Source organism: Hylobates moloch, unplaced genomic scaffold, assembly GCF_009828535.3.
Source record: "Hylobates moloch isolate HMO894 unplaced genomic scaffold, HMol_V3 SCAFFOLD_2, whole genome shotgun sequence".
NCBI classification, from domain to species: domain Eukaryota; kingdom Metazoa; phylum Chordata; class Mammalia; order Primates; family Hylobatidae; genus Hylobates; species Hylobates moloch.
The window spans coordinates 20,835,191-20,858,134 of NW_026652277.1; the positions used below are offsets into that span (position 1 = coordinate 20,835,191).

A 22,944-nucleotide genomic window follows, 5' to 3' on the forward strand; every position below is an offset into this window, starting at 1 on the left:
GTCCAGAACATTCTATCTGGTTGCCCAGAGCAACTCATGTTCCTCACAGTCTGCTTCACCTATTTACCTTAGCTACCCGGCCCCTTTAGCATTTGGACTTGAGGCTGCGGGCAGGAATCTTTGTACTGGCCTTCCTGTCGCCACCCAAATTCAATTCACTCACAGGTTCCTTCATGAAACAAACATTTATTAATCACAGATATTTATCACCATGTCAAGCATAGTTTTTAGGCAGTGGTGATACAATAATGTCCAGAAAAAATAACGGAACTCTTCTTTATCTTATGGAGTTCACAGGATAAAGAATTACTCAAATAAATATAAAATGAGTGCTAAAAAGAACTACACAAGGCTATACGAGTTTACAGTAGAGAGTACTAGCCAGACCAGAAAAGGCATCCCTGTTGACAGTTGAGGCCTAAAGGACAAAAAGGCATCAACAAGACAAAGGTGTGTAGTGGGAGAAAGTTCCAGAAAAGGAATAACACATGCAAATGTCCAAGCTTCTTCTCAAATGATTTACCCAGTATACTCCTGTGATATTATGAAGCATGTACATTGGTTTCCATCCACAGTTCATGGCTCATCACTCTCAGGATGCTTGTTATTTCCTAAGTGACTGAAACAATAAGTATCTCTTCTGTTAAGGTATGTGGACTTCGGTCCGTGGTTCCCAAAGCAGCTTTGGAACAGCATCAGAGTGATGAAGGTGAAAGACAGTCCTGTGTTAGAACGGTGGGATTCTTTAGGCCTCAGAAAACAGAACCTCTCAGGCAGAGTTTTATCCTGCCCCCCTTTGTTGTTGTTGTTGTTGTTGTTTCATTTTCGTTTTTGTTTTTTAGACAGAGTCTCACTCTGTTGCCGGGCTGGAGTGCAGTGGCGTGATCTTGGCTCACTGCAACTTCCACCTCCCGGGTTGAAGCGATTGGCCTGCCTCAGCCTCCTGAGTAGCTGAGACTACAGGCGCCTGCCACCATGCCCAGCTAATTTTTGTATTTGTAGTAGAGATGGGGTTTCACCATGTTGGCCAGGATGGTCTCGATCTCCGACCTCAAGTGATGCACCCACCTCGGCCTCCCAAGATGCTGAGACTACAGGTGTGAGCCACCACGTCCAGCCCCTGCCCTCCTTTTATCTGCTCCTTTTTCTCCCCAAGACAGGCCATAGAAACTAAAAATATGCTCTCACCTTCCCCTACCTTTCCATAAAGAAATTCTCTGATGTCCATTGTCTGATTGTGGGTCACAAGACCCCCATTTCAGAAGGGGTCCTGCCCCATACCCAGGAGGAAGGAATCCTGCACAGAGAGGCCAAGAAGAACCTGAAAGGATGGGACTGGCTGGGTTTCCCCACTTATCTGTTAGGATTAGATCATTCCCTGTGTGTCTAATCACATTTCTCCACAGGTGTCCACGCTTCAATCACACCTATCCAGTGAAGTGTCCCAAAAAGGCCCAAGAGAATACGGTAGTGAGAACTTCCGGACAGCTGTTCCTGGAGGGGATGCAGCAGGGGAGGGCATGGAAGCTCTGTACCCCTTCCTCACCTTATGCACCTCCTCATCGGTATCCTTTTAATAGTCTTTCTTTCTTTTTTTTTTTTTTCTTTTTGAGACAGAGTCTCTCTCTGTCACCCAGGTTGGAGTACAGTGGTGTGATCTCAGCTCACTGCAACCTCCGCCTCCTGGGTTCAAGCGATTCTCTCACCTCAGCCTCCTGAGTAGCTGGGACTACAGGTGCCTGCCACCACATCCAGATAATTTTTATATTTTTAGTAGATACAGGGTTTCACCATGTTGGCCAGGCTTGTCGCAAACTCCTGACCTCAAGTGATCTGCCTGTCTTGGCTTCCCAAAGTGCTGGGATTATAGGCAGGAGCCATCACGCCCGACCTGTAAGTCTTTCTAATAAACCAGTACACATAAGTAAGGGTCTCCCTGAGTTCTGTGAGCCACTCTAGCAAATTAACAGAACCCAAGGAGAGAGTCGCGGGAACCCTGACAAGCACAAATAAAGTCAACTGGAGCTTGCGATTGGCATTGGAAGTGGGTGATGGGGGTGGTTTTGTGGGACTGAGCCCTCAACCTGTTGGATCTGGTGCTATCTCCAGGTAGATAGGGTTGGAATTGAATTAGAGGACACTCAGCTGATGTCCACTGCAGAACTGATCACTTGCTTGGTATGTGTGGGAAAATCCCTCACACATCTGGTCACAGAATTCTTCTGTGTTGATTGCTGTGGATTAAAACAGAGGAAAAACAGTTTGTGTTTTTTCCACTCAGAACTCTCCCCTTAGGGAGGTTCTTTACTTATGTTCCTTTTTTAGCATATTATTATTGACTTCTAAACTAAATAAAGGTTCCCATTGCAAAATCAGAGCAACGATTATTTTTGAAAGACTAAGACTGAAGTATGAAATAACGAAGGCCTCACTTTTAAATTATTTACAAACTAAATAAATAAAATATGGACCAAAAATATTTTTCTCTACTTCCATAGCCTCATTTATGTGCGGCTTGCATCTTTTTTAAACTAAGGATTTATATCGAACTGTTGGAAGCTTTCGCTTCTCATCAACTTTCCGACAAATTCTGCTCAGAACAGCTGCTACCATAAAATTTAATTTGCTACTTCCCAAAAAAGTCACTTTGGTGTAAAATAACTTTGCCTTCCTGCTAATATTTTACAACCAATTAAAGCTGAAATGGTGGCTGGGAGTCTACCCAGTGAGGCTCCAACCACGGACTTGCACAACTACAATATGTGAAGAAAAACATGAAGTCACATGTGCTGAAGAACATACAATATATCTCCAAACATTTGCACTGCCAAGAAAAGAAACTGGTGGGGTTGTTTGGCAAATATAAAAATGAGATGTGAAAACTTCAGAATTATTATCTGTGTAAATCCATTTCCATGTTTCAAAAGTTTAAAAGACAGAATCATTACATGTTCCTAATTAATCTTTATAGTAATCATTCTTTGCACACCTTCTGTACAAAAGTCACACCCGAAGCCAACAGCCTGGCATACCATGTTATGGCATTTATTATGAGCTCACAAAATGAAAACTTTCCTCAGATGTTTTCCTAGGTGTCCAAATTGTACAAGAAAATTAATAGGAAGTGGAATTTCGCCAACTTCTTCAACCCTGGCTGCAGAACAAGATTCTGTTGTCAAAACTCATTCACACCAAGGTGGTGCTCGATGCTCAAAAGAGGTGACAGGAATGTTTCCTCAGCCAAGCCAAGGAAAATTAATGACCACCACTCAGAAATATACAGACTGTTAGGGCAATTCCCTGACCTCTGATCATCACTGAAGGGCAGAGATGGGAAGGATGAAATGAGGGAGAGCAAAGAAAGGAACTGAAGTCATTTTTGGAGAAATAAGACTCAACTCTTCTGCAGGATTTTTCCAAGTTCCATCTAAAGCAATCTAGGCCAAAATTATATTCAGGAAACAAAAGATATGTTTTTGCACATATAGCAATGCACACCATGTAATTTACCCTGCTTCAGTCAACAGTCATGACTTTGTCACCGATGATGACAGAATCCTCCTGCGTCACCACTTTCTTCTGACACTCATGTGTAGAAACTTCCAGGGGGTCCAACTCCCTCAAAGACCATGGCCTCATGATAACTCTTGGTTCATTTTAATGACAAAATGCACCCTTGTTTACACCCAATGGGATATCATTACAGTAAATATGTGACTGTCCCTTTAGCGTGAGCACACACACACAAAAGTCCTTTTTCAGCCCATTAGTGCTTTATTTTTACAGCCAGCCAAAGTGAAAAATAACTAAAAACCTAAATCACACATCACGTCACTCCTCTGCTCAACACCCCAGCAACTACCCCCTTAGTCAGAGCTGCCCAGATTCTGCAGTCCCTGTAATGGTTTACAGGCCTTGTAGGGTCCCCACGGTCCCCAGGCCCCTTCCTCCCTTCCACACAGCCTTCCTGCCTGGATTGCTTTTCCCACACGCCCCAGGTTCACTCCGTGCCCTTGCTATTCCATTGCCTATACCGGGTTTTGCTTCAATGTGAAAACTAGACTTCCCTGACCAACTTATGCAAAATTGCAAACTCTCCTCCAACCCCCTGCCCAACCTAGTGAAACTTATCTCTTCCCCTGCTCGATTTTTTTCTATAGAACGTATCCGTTTCCAGTATTTTACCAATTGTTTGATTTGGGGTTTTGTCTGCTTCTTTCCACTAAGAAGCTCCATGAGGGCAGGAATTTTCCTCTACTTTGTTCACTGCCACATTCCAAGTACTTAAAGGAGCGCCTGGTTCATAGGAGAGGCTCTTTCAATATTTAGTAAATGAACAAATGAATTCCATCATTACTGAATAATAAATGAAGGAGTGAGTGCATTTCCACTATCCAGAAATGGGACAGAGAAGGCAAGCCTTCCAGGGCCTGCGAGGAATGCAGGCGGAGTCAAGTCTGATCTTACTTCCACCCAACACAGCTCAATCCATGATGGATTCTCTTTCGGGCTCATCTGTCTGGCCACCCCTTGACTTCCAATGATCATTAACGAATCTCATAGATTGGACCCCAAGGACAGTGACACCAATGTAATATTTTAAATCCGTTAGTCCCAAGAATTCCAAAGGCATCCAATGAGCATCTCCCCACCTCCATTTCCCAATGTTACACAATGCCCCTGGGCTATTCTTCAAATCACAGGCTACATGGACAATAGTATCCAACAATGACAAACCTCAACATAAATCCATGGGACACTGAGATGGGAGGATCACCTGAGCCCAGGAGTTCAAGGTTACAGTGAGCTATGATTATGCCACTGCACTCCAGCCTAGGAAACAGAGCAAGACCCTGTCCAAGAAAAAAGAAAAAAAAAAATCCAGAGCAACAAAAGCCAAAAACAAACAGGAAGAGGATACAATTTCATCCACACTTCTAACTATTCTGCCCAACTGCACATCAAGTAATATTATACTTGGTTCAAGCACAAACTCCACTCTGAATTTAAGAACCTCAGAACAGTAATTTAACTTTCTGTTTAGAGAGAAAAGAAAGACTAATGAGTCAAGCTGTAGTCCAGAAATCCAATGACTGCACTATTTTCCTTCTTTATTCTTCTAAAGTGAAGAGTGACCTTGAAAAAAACAACTGTACATCAATTTCCTTGTCTGTAGCAACATGAATAATAGAATAACCCCACAGAAAACCAGCACCACCTTATGTACTTAGAACCAAAGTCTTGGTCTCCTTGGTCTCAACCTTCCTTTTCAGACTTGGTGAATTTTATCTGGCTGAGAAACTCCAGTCTCCTAGGCCAAAATTGTCCACACCACATCATGAGCCTTCCAGCTCACAACTGTGCAATGACCATGAAAATAGGTAATATTTATGGGTCAGGCACTTTATATGCATTATCTCATGTAAACCTCTCAACAACTCTTGGCAGTAGATGCTATTATTCAATATCATCTCCCATTTCACAGACAACGAAATTGAGGTTGGAGAGATGAAGTGATTCGCCATGTGGGTCTAGAGCTCAAAAAGAAATAAGTCTGGCTCTTAATGCCCACGCTATACAGCAAGGCTGCAAAGGCCCTTGTATTATAAATTAAATTTTTTTTTTAAGATGGAGTTTTGCTCTGTCGTCCAGGCTGGAGTGCAATGGTGAGATCTCAGCTCACTGCAACCTCCACCTCCCAGGTTCAAGTGACTCTCCTGCCTCAGCCTCCTCAGCCTCCTGAATAGCTGGGATTACAGGTGCCCGACACTACATCTGGCTAATTTTTATATTCTTTTTTTTTTTTTTTTTGAGACGGAGTCTCACTGTATCTCCCAGGCTGAAGTGCAATGACACGATCTCAGCTCACTGCAACCTCCACCCCAGGGTTCAAGTGATTCTCCTGCCTTAGCCTCCTGAGTAGCTGGGATTACAGATTCACACCACCACAACCAGCTAATTTTTGTATTTTTAGTACAGACGGGGTTTCACCATGTTGGTCAGGCTGGTCTCGAACTCCTGACCTCGTGATCCTCCCTCCTCAGCCTCCCAAAGTGCTAGGGTTACAGGCGTGAGCCACCACGCCCGGCCATAGATTAAGTTCTTAAAATAAAAGTATATACAGAAATAAATGTAAGTCTTTACATCTTAAAAGTAAGATGTAGGATCTCGTTATACTTGTTAAATGATGCAAAATGAAATAAGACCACATGAACAAAATAGAATGGGCAAAATAGAAAAGTTCATAATGAACGCAGACATGATATATATATTTTTCAGAAATCTATTCCACCTGATTCAGTGTTTTTGGGAAACTGTTTCCTAAAAATTGGCTTAATCATAAAGAGAATGATTCTCCAGTTCAGAGAGGAAGTTCTCATATTATTAATACCATACAGAGAATAAATTTTCTTTAAAGCAAACACTAAAGTCATATTTAAAAGTGAGCCACAGGCTGGGCACAGTGGCTCACATCTGTAATCCCAGCACTTTGGACGGCCGAAGCAGGCAGATCACCTGAGGTCAGGAGTTCGAGACCAGCCTGATCAACATGGTGAAACCCCATCTCTACTAAAAATACAAAAATTAGCCAAGCATGGTGGCATGTGCCTGTAGTCCCAGCTACTCGGGAGACTGAGGCAGGAGAATTGCTTGAACCTGGGAGGTGGAGGTTGCAATGAGCTGAGATCGTGCCACTGCACTCCAGCCTGAGTGACAGAGTGAGACTCTGCCTCAAAAAAAAAAAAAAAGTGAGCCACAATGTAAACAAGCTATAACATTAAATTTTCATGACTTTGTGCTCGTGGGTTTCAATAGCACCTGTGTTTAGAAATTCACAGCATGAAACAGAATATGGGAAAGGTAGCACAGCACTCAAAACCAGCAGCACAAACTCTCCACATTATCCAAAATGCTAAAGAGATGCTGGATGTGCACTTTCCTCAATTATCAACATTGTAAAATACATCTTCACAGCCTGGAGTCTCTTTATTGCCTTTATTAACTCTTATTCCAAATCCAAATCTTACACAAAATCTAAAATAATTTGAAAATGCATTCCAATTTGAAATATATACAGGAGTTTTTTTTGAATTTTTTTATTTTAACCTTTGTGGGTGTATAGTAGGTGTATATACTTGTGGGGCACATGAGATGTTTTGATACAGGCATACAATGCATAATAATCACATCATGGGCCGGGCGTGGTGACTCACGCCTGTAATCCCAGCACTTTGGGAGGCCGAGGCGGGTGGATCACAAGGTCAGGAGTTCAAGACCAGCCTGGCCAACATGGTGAAACCCCATATCTACTACAAATACAAAAATTAGCTAGGGGTGATGGTGCACACCTGTAATCCCAGCTACTCCAGAGGCTGAGGCAGAAGAATTGCTTGAACCCAGGAGGCAGAGGTTGCAGTGAGCTGAGATCTCGCCACTGCACTCCAGCCTGGGCGACAGAGCAAGACTCCCTCTCAAAAAAAAAAAAATTTTTTTTTTAGTAACCACATCATGGCAAATGGGGTTTCCACCCCCTCAAGCATCTATCCTTTGAGTTACAAACAATCCAATTATATTCTATTATTTTTAAATGTACAATCAAATTATTATTGACTATAATCACCTTGTTGTGCTATCAAATACCAGGTTTTATTCATTCTATTTTTTTGGTACCCATTAACACCCCCACCTCGTCGCCACCCTCTCACTAACCTTCCCAGCCTCTGGTACCTTCTACTCTCTAGCCACATGAGTCCAATTGTTTGGATTTTTAGATCCCACAGATAAGTGATAACATACAATGTTTCTCTTTCTGTGTCTGATTCATTTCACTTTATACACAAGTACTTTGGAAATCTTGAGTACTGTGCCTATAATAAGGTAACACTTCAACTTTCAAACTCACATTCAAAACCCAAGTAATCATTGGTAATCACTGCATTGCTACAGCTCAAACAATTGACACACTTGAAAAGACCGGAAGAGTGAAATAGGGAAAACATTGCCTGGTTCCAGAAAGAAAACTGACTGGGCAAGGGAGGTGCGTTGGAAAAGCACTATCACATGGTCATTCGTGTTTCCATTTGTTGAGTTGTGCCCAGTTCTTTATAATTATCCATTTTCTCTTTTCCTCCTCACAATCAATTCCTCTGCAGAGATTAATCCCCACTGCATGACAAGAACAGAGGCCCCAAGAAGTGGAGTTGGCCCCCACCTACTGATTATTGCCACCCTTCAAAAGCAATGTGGGGAACAGCCCTACAGTCTCCTGCAGGGCCCAGACCCCATATTTCAAAACAACGGTTCATAGAAAAGTTAAAAACATCCATCACACCACAAGTGCTGAATTTCTGGCCACTCAAGTTGTAAAATAGAAAGAATCAGTAGAAACTCCAAGGAAAGAAAAACTGCTGGCATTCATTTATTGGGGGACAGGAGGAATTCTATTCATGTAATTTGCGAGAAGTAGCTTTGCCCTTTCTTTAAAGACCAGGAGAGTTTTCCATTTGGCATCTTTTTGGTGTGGTTGTAAGCACGGGGCAAAAAAGTACAAATGTGCTTTTGTACAAATGGACAAAGAGTTATCAAAAAATTAACTCAACAGTATTTAGGAGGCATTGAAAGCTAAGATCTGATTATGAGGAGGAAAAGAGAGCAGCGTGTTTGGGATTTGTTTTCAAAGTCAGGAGCAAACATGGAAGAAGAATGGTGTTTTCAAAACACACATTAATTCAATTGATGGATAAGATTTCTATCAGGTAATAAAGTTCACCTGGGAGAATAGGCTAACCAGGGAGCATGTCTACTGGAAACAAAGCAAGACCAACCCAATTCTTTTCACAGGACATAACTATGCTGCCTTCGTGCTTTTTTTTTGGGAGCCCAATACTTATATATAAAAAATGGCAATTACAAAAGTCTATTTCACTCACTCTTGAAATACAGATACAATCCTTCATTACTTAATAAAATAATAAAAGAAGTTTTAAGAAAATGAAGCTATCTGAGAAAGTTTTGTGAGAAAATTAATAATTAAATTTTGAAATTGAAATATAAATCCGAAATTGTAGGAATATTAAGATTACAAATCTCCACACTAGAATCTCTACATTGAACTACAGCCAAGGTCACAATCATGAGTTTTTCCCCCTTCTTTTTAAAATAAAACAAGAACTATGTCATTTTCTAAAAAATTTTAAACCATATTTCTTCTTGCCATTTGAAAATGAAATTCATTTCCTTATGAATATTTCAATACCATTCTCCTATAAGCAAGAACAATCTATCAGAGAACAATTTTCTAATTGTTTTACAAGCTTACAAAGCACATAATGTCACAAAGTAAAGGTCCTGGGTGAAAGAAGAGAAGGTTATTACTCCTTGAAAATATTAGTGAAATCAAGAAGATATGCATGTCAAAGGAAGAAACAGACACTGTGGTCAACTCGTAATTCAGAAAAAGTCTCTATTATTCCTTCACTTTTTTTTTTAACACTGATCTTTTATAAGCTTTATTAAGGTGTCATTGATATACAAAAAAATAACAGCATTGAAGCCAGGTGCAGCAGCTCATGTCTGTAATCCCAGCACTTTGGGAGGCCAAGGTGGGTGGATCACTTGAGATCAGGAGTTCAAGACCAGCCTGGGCAACATGGTGAAACCCGCCTCTACCAAAAACACAAAAAATTAGCTGGGTATGGTGGCACGTGCCTGAAAGTGCCAGCTACTCAGGAGGCTGAGGTGGGAGGATCACTTGAGCCTGGGAGGCGGAGGCTGCAGTGAGCCGAGATGGTGCTACTGCAGTCTAGCCTAGGTGACAGAGCAAGATTCCATCTCAAAAAATAAAAAACAATTAACAGCATTGAATTTGTTTTATAAAATTCTTCAGTTCACTGTGTATATATTTCCTTTCTTCTGTAACATCAAAAACACAGTTAATTTTGCTCTGCTTGACTTTCTTAGTGAACCTGTTGGAGTTGAATTGTGTATGTATTGGAGTCCAAAAAGTGTGTTAGAGTCCTAACCCCACAGACCTCAGAATGTGACCTTATTTGGAGAGAGGGTCTTTGCTGAGGTAATCAAGTTAGAATGAGGTCATAGGTGTCGGCCCTAATACAAGATGGCTGGCGTCCTTAGACAACGAGATTAGGACACAGACACACATGAAGGGAAGTTGATGTGAAGACACAGGGAGAAGACGGCTGGCCATCTATTCAACATAAGCCAAGGACAGGGGCCTGAAACAGATTCTTCCCTCACAGCCCCCAGAAGAAACCAATCCTACAGACACCTTGATTTCAGACTTTTAGTCTCTAGAACTGTAAGACAACAAACTTCTGTTATTTAAGACACCCCATTTATGGTACTTTGTCACAGCAAGCCTAGCAAACTATGACAGAACCTATGAGGACTTTTTATTTTGAAGTCTTTACAAACCATCCTGCACTCATCCATGAGAAGATTTTGCCAGAAATTAATGTCACATTAATTAGGCTGTAATTTCTGCAATCTGTCTCTTCCCCTTTCTAAAACTTGGGATGTTTTCCCATCCCCAAAGCTTTCTTTTGCTGACAATTTCTCAAAGAGAATAGGCAATAGTAACAATAGCCAACGTTTATACAGTGTCTACTCTATGTCAACTATTTACATAGATTATCTTATTTATCCTGGCAGTAACCAGAAGAGGTAGCAAATACTATTATTATCAGCAACTGAGACACAGAATGCCCATTTTGCAGATGAGATAACTGAGACAACATCACCATTTTGTAGGTGAGGAAACCGAGGGACGGTGAGGCAAAGTAACTCAACGTCAGCCCCAGAAGGGAATGGTCCCTTCACTCCCCCACCACATCCGCTCTCACTGCTAAGGGACATGATTCCAGTGTTTCAGTTCCAGGACCACATCTACAGGGTTTTCTCAGGTCCCTAAGATGCCACCCTCTGGATGGACAGATTCCAATTTCTTTAACCCAACGCAAAACGACTTGATGTCTGACTACTGGCTCTCCTAACTTTTACTTTAATTTCTTTTTTTTTTTTTTTTTGAGGGAGAGTCTCACTGTGTCACCCAGGCTGGAGTGCAGTGGCGCGATCTCGGCTCAAATTGTGGTTACAACGACCACCCGCCTTTTTAATTTTTAATGATTTTTGGATTTTTCTATGGAATCCTTCTCAATAGGATTTTTTCCTGTCATCGTTTATTATCACAATTATCCTCCCCAAGCCAGGGTTCCACTTTTTTCTTAGAATATAAGTGCTTTTGAAACCCACTTTGTCTTTAGGATTGTCACAAGCCATGGTTTTGGCTTTTCTGATCCCGTTCTTACTGTGTCTGCCATCTTTCAACACTAAGTCATCCATCTTTTAAACTGTGTGTTAGGCTAATCTGAGCTTAGAAAGCTCCCAAGGTATGTCCTATGATGCTTTTCCTCCACCCTTTTTTTAAAGATGTATTCCCCCTTTCGCTCTCTGAAATAATTAACACTTTTTCAATCAGGATTTTATTTTTCAAAGTCTTCTATCTCACTTGAGCCACCGTTTTTTCTTATTCCTTCTTTTGTTTATTCAGTAAATCTTTATTAAAAGCTAACCGTGAGCTAATGACTGGACCAGTCACAGGGATATGGCACACATCGTTTATCTTAGAGTTTCTGAGAACCTAAGATTTCTTGAACAAGCAGAGCCTTTCCTTCTTCCCCTACACCGTTCGAAGGCTTTCTTAAAAGGCTAGGTGTGGTATGACTCCTTCTTTTGCTCTTGTGAACTTCAACATAACAGAGACTACTTGTTCTAAAGTCCTCACAACTGCTACCCCATCGACCAATTATTTTCCAAATTAAGCGCAAAGCAGCTTGAAAGCAGTGACGTTGTCCACAAAAGCAAAGCAAGAAACCAACCGGTATTCTCTCTTAAACCTTCAGCAGATAGTTCATTGAAAAAGCCTCCGTGACATTTCCAATCTGGACAAGAGGCACATGGTCTGCCCTGCAGCGGGGCCACCTGTTTCCCTTCTTTTCCCTCTCACTCAAATGTTCTCCATCATCTTTTCACCTTCAAGATTCTTTCTATTCATGGATTCACCTCCTAGACATGTTTCTCTTTTAGCTTACCAAGCCTCTCCACTGTCACACTTTAATCATCAGCCTGTCCCCATCCCACGTTGGCAAAACTCCTGGATCTTACGTATCTCCTAACGTGTCTATGCATTGGTACAGACAGGTGAGGTAGTAAACATTCCCCTGCTGGTCTCTTCTGAGAATTACTTGATCCTTCCTCCATTCAGCGACTTCTTTTATGTTACCACCTGTTTTCTCCTGCTAGGGAATTAATTTTTAAATCCTCGGTAACAATTGTTCCTGACCCACCAGTATAGACCCAGAGAAAGAAGCCAGACTTGGGAAGCTGGCTATCAGATCAGTGACTTCTGTCTCCCACTCAGAGTGAAGGTTCTCTTACAGTCAATCAACACATGTTTATTCAGTCCCTGTTATATACTCATCACTGTATAAAGAAAAAAAAAACTAATATGCTTTTCTTTCAACGTCTGCCAAACTGCCATTCTGCAGGACACTTCCTGGGCAGCAGCCCGCGTGTGCAAATCTTAAGTGCTTTTTATGGGCCACTCAGCCCTGCAGGTATATATGACACAAGAGGCACACAAATAAACCGGCTTCCTGACTCCCAGCCAATTAAACCTGACATTACATAACTACCGTTTTAAAAAAAGACCACAGAGGCAAACCCTCTAAACGGAATTTTCTTTCTTTAGTAGCCTCTGAGGAAGAACTGTTCTAATATGGTGTTTCTATTCCTGATAGGAATAACCCTTAATTATTACGTGCCTTAAGCATCTAGAAATTTTTAAATAGAATTCCCCTTAATGTTAAGAGAATCAGAGAACTACGTCACTGGCAACAGAAAAGACTTCAAACAGAGAGAAAGAGAAACGGAGAGATAGTGGGGTGGGGGAGGGTGGGTTGGGGGAGAAGCACTGATCCTACAGAGTTATTTTTAAAGTTCTAGAAATGTGGGAGAAAAGGCAGAACATTGAAGAAAAATCACTTGAGAAAAGAAGATTGTTCCACAAGAGCCCGTTAAGACCTTTTATTCATCAGGAATTGACCATTAATCCCTGATTAAATTTAGTTTCAGGAAATGAAGCCATCAAACTTATTTCCGGGGGAAAAAAAACATGATATGCAAGTAAATGTGTATATGGTCTGATGTCTCAAACACATGGTTCGCTCCTAAGACTTCGAAAAACAGAGTCATAACAAAGTGATTTTTATAAACTACCTTTGTAGACGACATTATTCTTGTCATCATTTGTTCCATTGCATGTCAGGGACCAGTAATCCAGCTATAAATTTCAATATTTCACCTAAACAGAGGAAGTGTTCGCTACTGTTCATGTGCATTATCAGTCCAAGCATGGCCAGCAACAGCTAGGATCGCCACACAGATCCTTATAGAAAGATATGTCTATTGCTTCTTTTTTATTTTTATTTTTATTTTTTGTTAGAGACAGGGTCTTGCCATGTTGCCCAGGCTGGTCTTGAACTCCTGACCTCAAGCGATTCTCCTGCTTCAGCCTCCCACAGTGCTGGGATTACAGCTGTGAGCCACCACACTCGTCCTCTATTCCTTCTCATTGAGTCAGCTTTCTTGGCTGGGGATGCCTAGAATAAGGCTAAGCTGTATCATTCAGACAGCCAAAAGAACTCACCATGCCCCCAACAAAGCTAGATGGGCAATCTGTTCCAACAGAGGGACAATTTCTGAGCACACAGCACGTGTGCTGTGTAGACAAAGGCAATTAGACCATTCCTGACTTCGAGAATGTAATTTGCCAATAGGACAGACTCGTGTATCAATAAAAACAAAATCTAGAGAGTTATATTAAGAGTCCACCCATGATTAGTGCCCCCCCCACCCCCCGCTCCTGTTCACAGGCAGCAAACTATTTCTAATCTTCTCCAACTTCTATTGACTGACTGAGGATGGTGGATTTTAGGCCCTCATTCATGTCCTGATGGAATAGGAAGGCTCAGGATGTAAAGAGGCAATCCATCAAAGGTAGCTTTGATGACGACAGTGTGAAGTATGCCTGTTGTATAATAAAGAATTTGAATGGCCTTTCTCCCTGGTTCCTAGGAGGCATACTCTAAATACTTGAAATTTCCCAAGTAATTGGAATGTCTTTGTTATTCATGAGCTCCTTGGACCATATCTAAGGGGTTGTGATCAAGGTGGCTCAGTGCACTAGAAAAACCAACTCTGTGATTAGAGGTTTGGGGCTTTGAGCCGGATGAGATCAGCTGACCTTTTCCAGGGAAGAGAGGGGGCTGGAGATTGAACAATCACATCACCAATGAGTCAATCAATTATGCCTACATAATGAAACCCCAATAAAAACTCTGGACACCAGAGATTGGTGGAGATCCCTGGTTGATGATTGCATCAATGTGCCAGGAAGATAACACATATTGATCCCACAGAGCAAGGACAGGGAAGCCCCATGTCCAGGATCCTCTCAAACTTTGCCCTAAGTGTCTCCTCATCTGGCTGGTCTTGATTTGTATCTGTTATGCTAAAACAATCATCTTAAGTAGAGCCCTGTCCCGAGCCCTGTGAATTGTTCCAGCTAATTATCAAATCTGAGGGGGTTGTGGGAACTCTCAAATTTGCAGCCAGTTGGTCCAAAGTGTAGGTGACCTAGGGACTCCTGGGCTTGAAGTGAGAGCAATTTTGTTGGGGTCTGTGCCCTTCACTTGCAGAGTTGATGCTAACTCCACGTGGTTGGCATCAGAATTGCATTGTGGTATTGTAACACCCATTCTCAATTCCTTACACACTTGCTCTTTAAAAAGCAAAGTAGTCCCTTCAAGGAGCAAAGCTCTTGCAGGCTGACTTGACCTCGCCTACCCCAACCCACCTCCCACTCCAGGCTGAGAATATCTATGGTCCAATTTCAGCAGGAAACCAACTCAGATGGGAAGACAAACACGACCATAGTACAAAGCAGGCTCTTTGATAGGTGATATAATTGAGGCATAAAAAGTACAATGGATGCACAAAGAAAGAGTTCAGTAATTGAGAGATTCAGAATATCTTCGCAAAGGTAGGCATAGCCTTACAGATGTGCCTTAAGGATCAAAGTCACTCCAATGCCAGAGGGCATAAGAATGGCATGAGTAAAGGGTCAAATCACTGTGTCTAGTTAATAATGAGGAAAATTACAAATATATCTAAATTTTATTAATTCCTTACCATGTGCCTGAAACTTTGCTAAGCTCATTATTAGATTGGATATTCCAATGAATCCTTAATCCTAAGAGGTAGAGTCTATTACACCCATTTTACAGATGAGGATACTGAGGCTTAGGTTAAGAAATTTGGTGAAGGTTTCAAAGCTAGCAGCCCAGTGTGGCTGGAGAGAAGGAGGTTGAATGGAAGTGGATAGAGGAAGGTAGATCGTGAAAGGCTCTGAATGTCTGCTAGAAACCCAATTTTTTCCTATAAGCAATAGGGAGCCATCAAAGATGTTTGAGCAAGAGAGTAGTATAATCAGAACCATGTTTTCAGAAAATAACTGTGGTGGCAGGAAATGCATGAAGCTCAGGAGACTGGGCAGATAGTGGGGAGAGTAGGCAGAAGACAGTGCAGATTATGCAAACAGGCCATCAAAAATACATCTACTTACAGGGCACGTCTTTCTGCACTGATGTATGCGTTTGCTGCAGTGTTCTTGCCACTCCCATGCATTGCCTGAATTTGCTGGAATTCACACTCTGGATCAATTAATGGATACAGGAGTCATATTTAAAAACCAAGTACAATATTGGCAGGCAACCATCTAACTCCCGCTCCACATCCCAGATCTATAGACCCTTGGCTGAGCTCAGTCATCCTATTTCTCCAAGTTCTCTGTGTTTGGTTGCACCTGCCTTTGATGGATAATGAGCCTCAGAGTGCTAATCAAAGATTTTTACCCAAATGGCTTTTTAGACCGCTGAGCTGATGCAGAAGTACAACAGACCACCAGTCTGGTTATTGATCAGATGCTATTCAAGAATGCACACATCGAACTAGTCCTCTTCTGGCTCCTCCTAGAATTCAATAAGAATGAGTCAACAGAGAGTGTGAAAAAGTAAACAGAAGTCAAACGCAAAGCAACTCCCTCAAAGACTCTGCTAAGAAAAATGCACAGCTAACTATAAATAAAATTAATACAGGATTTCCAGTGATGGAAGAAACAATCATTGCCACTTAAACCTAGTCCTTCTCACAGGTTCCTGTTTTCATGGTTAGGTCTGTGCCCTATCTAGGTTCAACTAGAGAGGCCTGAAGAACTGTTAGACGCATGAGCAGGACTTTTCTGAATTCAAATAGCCAAGCTGAGCATGGAAGAAATCAATAATAATCATTTTACCTAGTTCCTAAAACGTTCTGGGTACTCAGCTCATAAATAGTATTCTAGATTCCACGCTAAAGCCAAGGTCTCCTAAGGCTAAAAGCCAAGGTCTCCCTGGCAACACTAACTATAAGAACTGAAACAGAACAGAAAAGTAACTGATTTCTCCTTCCTCTAGAGACCTAAAGGAGTTCTAAGCCCTCGAGGACAAGGGTGTCATGCGTGACTATGTCTGTATCTCTCTTACTCCCTGATGTCCTAGGAACCACTCTGTAAAGCACTCGTCTGAAAACATTTAAAGAGGACCCACCGAAATGTACTCTCGCACAGGTCCTTGACACATAATCAATATACCTTTAAGCACACGTATCTATATCTTGCATTAACCTTGCATTTCACCATGATTGAGGAGAGATCTGCTGGGCTTCATCTCAAAATCTTTTCTAATCTGACATCATTCCATAATAAATACATCATCACAAACAGGCAGAACTTACACATCAAAGGCACCTTTCAGAAACATTTTCAAATGGGACAGAGAACCCAGAGTGTGATTTGTAAATATGATTCCCTACAATGACTTCAAAAGATACCAAAATGCATTAGATATTGCCAACGGTCCAATACGCTAACTGAGAACCAGATCATTTTGCATATACACTAGAACCTTTTTATTGGCTCAGAGTATCTCCTTCCTTTGTTTCAATCATCCAATTATGAACAAAAAAGAAAAAAGAAAACTGTCATCCTCTCATGTCAGATACCGTGTCAAGGGGCAAAGGTTTAATTTTTTCCATGAGTTATGTAACTAAAAAGTCAGGCGGGGCACATTGCAGTGGATGCTAACTAGAACTCTTACATGCCACAATATCCTTCCATAAAAACGGTCGCTTTTAACGATGTGACCTTTTCTCTTGTCTTTAAGGGAGAAATATGAGACAACAATTTTCCATTTACCATTATAAGTAAAAGAGTGGACTGACATTTGGATCCTTAAGTGTTATTTGATGGGCTCAAGCTTACAAACATTTCCCCATTTAATCTCTATAAAGTCCCTTGTAGGTGGGAATTATTTTCCCATTGTATAGATTATAATTTAACCCAGAAGGAAATAAACGAGCATTCATAAGAAATGTTTTTAGAAAGACGTCACGTTTTGAAACCAAACCTCTAAGTAGTGAAAGTAAATTCCCACTACATTCATTACAGATCAGAAAACATGAGACTATCCCAACAGCAGGATACTTTATTATCCCTTGGAATTCAGGCTTAATGAACCCTAGTCACCAGTCCACACGGATCAGGCTCCTCAAAGCCTCATCCTAATCCAGTTCATCTGGATCATGCAAACTCTGTCTGCCTACCCAAAAGAAACTAGCCTGGGCCTCATCCTAAACTGGGGGCTAAGTGCAGAGGCTACACACAGTCCTCATAGTCACTGAGGTGACTAATATTATCGAGTACCTTCTAAATGCCAGGCTCATCTACAGCCATACCACCCCAAACGTGCCCAATCTTGTCTACGTGCCAGGCTTGGGGGGATATGCAGATACATGGGACAGATCCCTTGGAGGATACAGACAGATAAGCTCATGGTTCCTGCACAGGATGGTGTGGGCTCTTACTGCTGGGCTGAGACCTATGTGGTGACTGTGTTGGACTGAACCCCAGGGAAAGGTGTGGGGTCAGGTGTGATTGGCACAAACAGAAACGTGGCTATTATGATTCACAAACTTATTGCATGTCATTGTACATTACAGGTAATTTTCAATGCTCTCTGATGTACGAAGCATTAAGAATATGGAACTAAACTAGTGTTTCTCATACCTTTCAATCACCACTTCCAATAAAAAATATTTTCTATTGGGAGGTGGAGGTGGGTGGATCACGACATCAGGAGGTCGAGACCATCCTGGCTAACACGGTGAAACCCCGTCTCTACTAAAAATACAAAAAATTAGCAGGGCGTGGTGGCAGGCGCCTGTAGTCCCAGCTACTCGGGAGGCTGAGGCAGGAGAATGGTGTCAACCCAGGAGGCGGAGCTTGCAGTGAGCCGAGATCAAGGCACTGCACTCCAGCCTGGGCAACAGAGCGAGACTCCGTCTCAAAAAAAAAAAAAAAAAAAAAAAAAAGAACAAAAATTTCTACATCATGATCCAGTACACATATGTACCCGTATCACTGAAAAAAAATATGTTTGCCAAAAGAATCCTCTTTTTAGTACTTAAATGAATTCTGATGTTTTCTCTTCTTTCATTCTCTTTTCTTCCTTCTTTCAATTCTGGTTACAACTCTAATGGGTAGCAGCCCATAGTGCGAAAAACTTCTGTATAAACCTTTTAATAAGTGTGAGTGAGTTCTTATTATTTATTGATGTACTTCCTCTTCTCTCTTCCTCAGTCTTTCTTCACCCCTCAAAAAAGTACCAATGAGGAAAGACGGACACTACTGTTTCCTGGAGGTCTGCCATGTGCCAGAAACTATGCTACAGCCTATCCTAGTGTTGTTTTGTTACTTCTCATACAGCCCTGTGGGTTTAGTATTACTGTGCCCATTTGACAGGTGGAGAAACTGATGCTTGGCAATCCAGAGACTTGCTCAGTAGGCCAGGATGGAGCCAGGATTCAACTCCAGCTCCATCTAGCTCCAAAACTCCAATTACAACATGCTGTACTTTGTGACACATTGTTTTGTAATCAAAGCTAACTTCATAGCAGGAATTTCATCAATCTCCCTGAGATAACTCAAGTCCTTGGAGTGTTCTAGAACAAAATTCAGGAGGCCCAACTACAGATAAGGAAAATAGATGGTGGGAATACTCTCAGGTTTCAATTTAATTTCCTTCTGTGTCCTCTGATTACCCTTAGGAAAGGCACTAATGAGGAGTGACCAACAGCGAAATGGTACGTGAGAGGCAGCGGAGCACTGGCCTCAATAATCACACTCAACAGGGGCCGGCAGAACTGTGCTGACCGTTCTGGGTGACTCGTCACCAGATGCACCCACTCCAGCCGCTTGCAGGCGGTAGAAAGTCAATAAATATTCACGAGAGGGAATGCGAACACAGGCAGAGCGAAAGTAAACACAACACTCAGCGCCTGCTGTTTTATTTTTTAAAGTCTTCGGGAACCATGTTAAGTGAAACTCTTTGATGAGAGGGAATCTTATTTGGATCACTAAAGATACTTCAGTGGATACTTGTGTTCTTTTAGCCCCATAATTAAAGATACATTTGACTAAGATACAAGGTATAGTAAATGTAGGCGGGTCAGAACAAATGTTCAGCCCAAAAATATGTCTGTCAATAATGTTCAGCCGAAATAATGTTCTGGGGAAATTATTGGCAAGGTCATGTTAAACTATTGCATCGTTCCTTGGTGGCACCCCAGACCTAATATAACTTGACATTTGGTGAGAACACATTAGCTGGTCAGTCATGGCAATGCTACTTCTAAGTGGTAATACCTCTCAAGAAATTTTAAGAACCGATGTATATTTTAAAAAGACATAGTAAATGCAATTTTGACTTATACACACAACAAATTAAATAATTTATTTGACAAATGGTCTTAGGGTTTATGCTCATTGTGTGGCTTGCTGGGTAGCAAAATGTTTATAGTTTAGCTTGGCATATAAATTCACATAGAAATATTAGCTATGTTTTTTGTCTAATCATCTAGTGTTATTCTCTCGGCACATCTTAGTGATAAGAATTTTGCCTAGTCCTCATTTCTTTGCAAGTTCCATGATGAAAAAAATCCCAAATGTGCTCAAGAATCCATTGCCTGCTTATGAAACATAAAAGCTTATGAAAACATGGCACTCACTCAAGTACACCAGTTTGTTTTTAAATATTTTAATAGCGTGCACTGCTGCGTTAGGAGAAAAATGGGTATTATGCCCAATCTTACATCTAGTGTGTACTATACTTTGATCATTCTATCAAAAGATCAAAATTTAAATATCATGTAAATTATATTTTATACATGTTCTCCTTTGCATGAAATCAAACAGAATACTTGTTTCTTCTCTAAACACAAGAGAAAATAAACAAGCAACATATTTAAACTGAAGAAGCACTCACTACTTCATTCCATTAAAGAATGCCCTCAGGTAGCGATTAAAATAAGAAACCTTTATGTTTTCTTACAGTAATTCCAAATGTCTATGTTTATGCTTTCCAATTCTTGAGCATATTCTTAATATTTATTTTAAAGGTTCTTCATTTAATTATGGATGTTTTTTCATAAGAAATGCTACTTAAGCCCTTTTCTTGAAAACTGTGAGAGATTCTGTAAATCAGTAGAAATAATAGCAGAACTTGAATAACTGATACTGAATCTCTAATAGCTAAGAAAAGTTGTCATTTTCATAACAGCTAAATGTAAAGTATAGTTGTTTAAAAAAAACTATAAAGAACATTCTTAGGACAATGGGGGAAATATAAAATTAGACAGGATATAAGATGTTATAATAACGCATTTGTTAATTTTCTTAAGTATAATAAAAGCTCTATGATTCTTTAAGAAAATGTCCTTATTCTTAGTGCATGCATGATGTAGTTTTTAGGGATGAAATGTCATGACATATGCAACCAACTTGATGTATGAAATGGAAAAATGGCTCTACAGTAATAAAAATATTTGGACATGGCCAGGCGCAGTGGCTCATGCCCGTAATCCCAGCACTTTGGGAGGCTGAGGCGGGTGGATCACAAGGTCAGGAGATCGAGACCATCGTGGCTAACATGGTGAAACCCCATCTGTACTAAAAAATACAAAAAATTAGCCGGGCTTGGTGGCGGGCGCCTGTAGTCCCAGCTACTCGGGAGGCTGAGGCAGGAGAACGGCATGAATCCAGGAGGCAGAGCTTGCAGTGAACTGAAATTGCGCCACTACACTCCAGCCTGCGCTACAGTGAGACTCCGTCTCAAAAAAAAAAATTATATATATATATATATATATGGACATATAATTAGATCAAAATATGAAGCAGCAAACATGGCAAAATGTTAATAATAGCTGAATGTCAGTGGAGGGGATAGAGATGTTCCTTGTATTATTCTTTTACTTATTTTTCATGTATGAAAATTTTCACAATAAAAAGTGACAGGGGAAGATGAAGAGTTGTTTTCATTTAAGCATGTATGTACATTGACTCCTGAACCAAACCAGGTACAGATAAAATATTGCATTACGTGGAAAGCAAATGTTTCATTTTCTGGTAGCAGTATACATAAGAGAATCAATTTTCTACCATTGACCCAGAGAAATTATGGCGGCCCTCTGGCCACAACCACAGGGAACAGCTGATTGACATGCACCGTGAATTAGAGCCGATGAGTCAGGATCCCCAGAGGGCAATCCATACTGCCCAGCCAGTTTACATGGCAACACGTACCCTTAGCAGACTACAGACTGACAGCAGGGACCTTTGAGCCCAGAACCCTCTTAGCAGACAGAATCCAAAACTTTGCCAGGCTCCATTTTCTAGAGGTAGCATATCAAGCTATGACATGAACCTAAAGCTAAATTTTAAACATCAGCTGTCTACTCATTCATTCACTAAGGATGAATTCCTATTTCCCCCTATTTATCTGCTCAATCAAGTGGACTACCAGGTTCAAAATGAGGCAAAAATCCTAGGGTGCTATCCCCAGAATTCAACTTAAAACTAAAAATAATGTACTGGAATCATATGAGAAATTTTAGAGAGAAAAATCTATAAACGGGTATGTTGAGAGTACTAAAAATAAGGTTAAGACCTATGAAACAAAGCAACAGGATGTTTCTTTTTCATAAGTAGAATCATTTCCTTTTGGGGCCCACATCTCAACGTTTCTGGGCACTCATCACTATCAAGTCAAAGTGCAAAATAGCTCTTCCTAACTCATCCAGAATCTCATAAACTTTTTAAATTAGATTGAACCTGAACTAAGCAATAAGCACTAAATAATCTTCAAGTAGCCCAATGCAGTCAACGACTCTACTTCAGTTGAATCTTTTTCTGTCCTTTTATTTTTGATCATTTCTTTTTCTCCCTTATCCAATTCTCTCATTGTTGTAATTGCTGTTCTCTCCCCATTTTCTTTCTCTCTCTTTCCTCCTTCCCTCCCAGTCCCTTCAGGCCTACCAGGGCCACCCAAAGGCATTGTTATCACTGAGGTTAAATTCCGGGCCCTGCCCTGTAAAGAATCCTGAATCCTGACGTGGTCCATAAAGCCTGATGGAATCAGGCTGCTCACTGAAACAGTCACAGGAAGAATGGTTCACTTTCCTTTAACCAAAGAACAATTATCCCGTTTATGGGTGGTTGGGGCCCTTTCCCTTCTCCTTACGCCTGCCTTTGATCTATAACCAGTCGTTTATTGCTCTCTGGAAGGGAAGCAGGAAATCATGACACTGAAACCTCATTTTTGCTTCACTCTTTTCCAATAGGAAGCATGGTATAGGAGGATCGAAGACATCAGAAAGTTTGGGGAATATCTGTGGACTTCCCTCTCCAAGAAAGTCCTGAATTCTGTTCAATGC

General features: G+C 41.1%; 1 protein-coding gene across 3 annotated transcripts in view; it reads right to left on the reverse strand.

Moving 5' to 3' along the window:
• NEBL (nebulette) overlaps positions 1 to 22,944 on the reverse strand; it is a 400,747-nt gene that overhangs the window by 374,345 nt on the left and 3,458 nt on the right. The window lies entirely within an intron of this gene.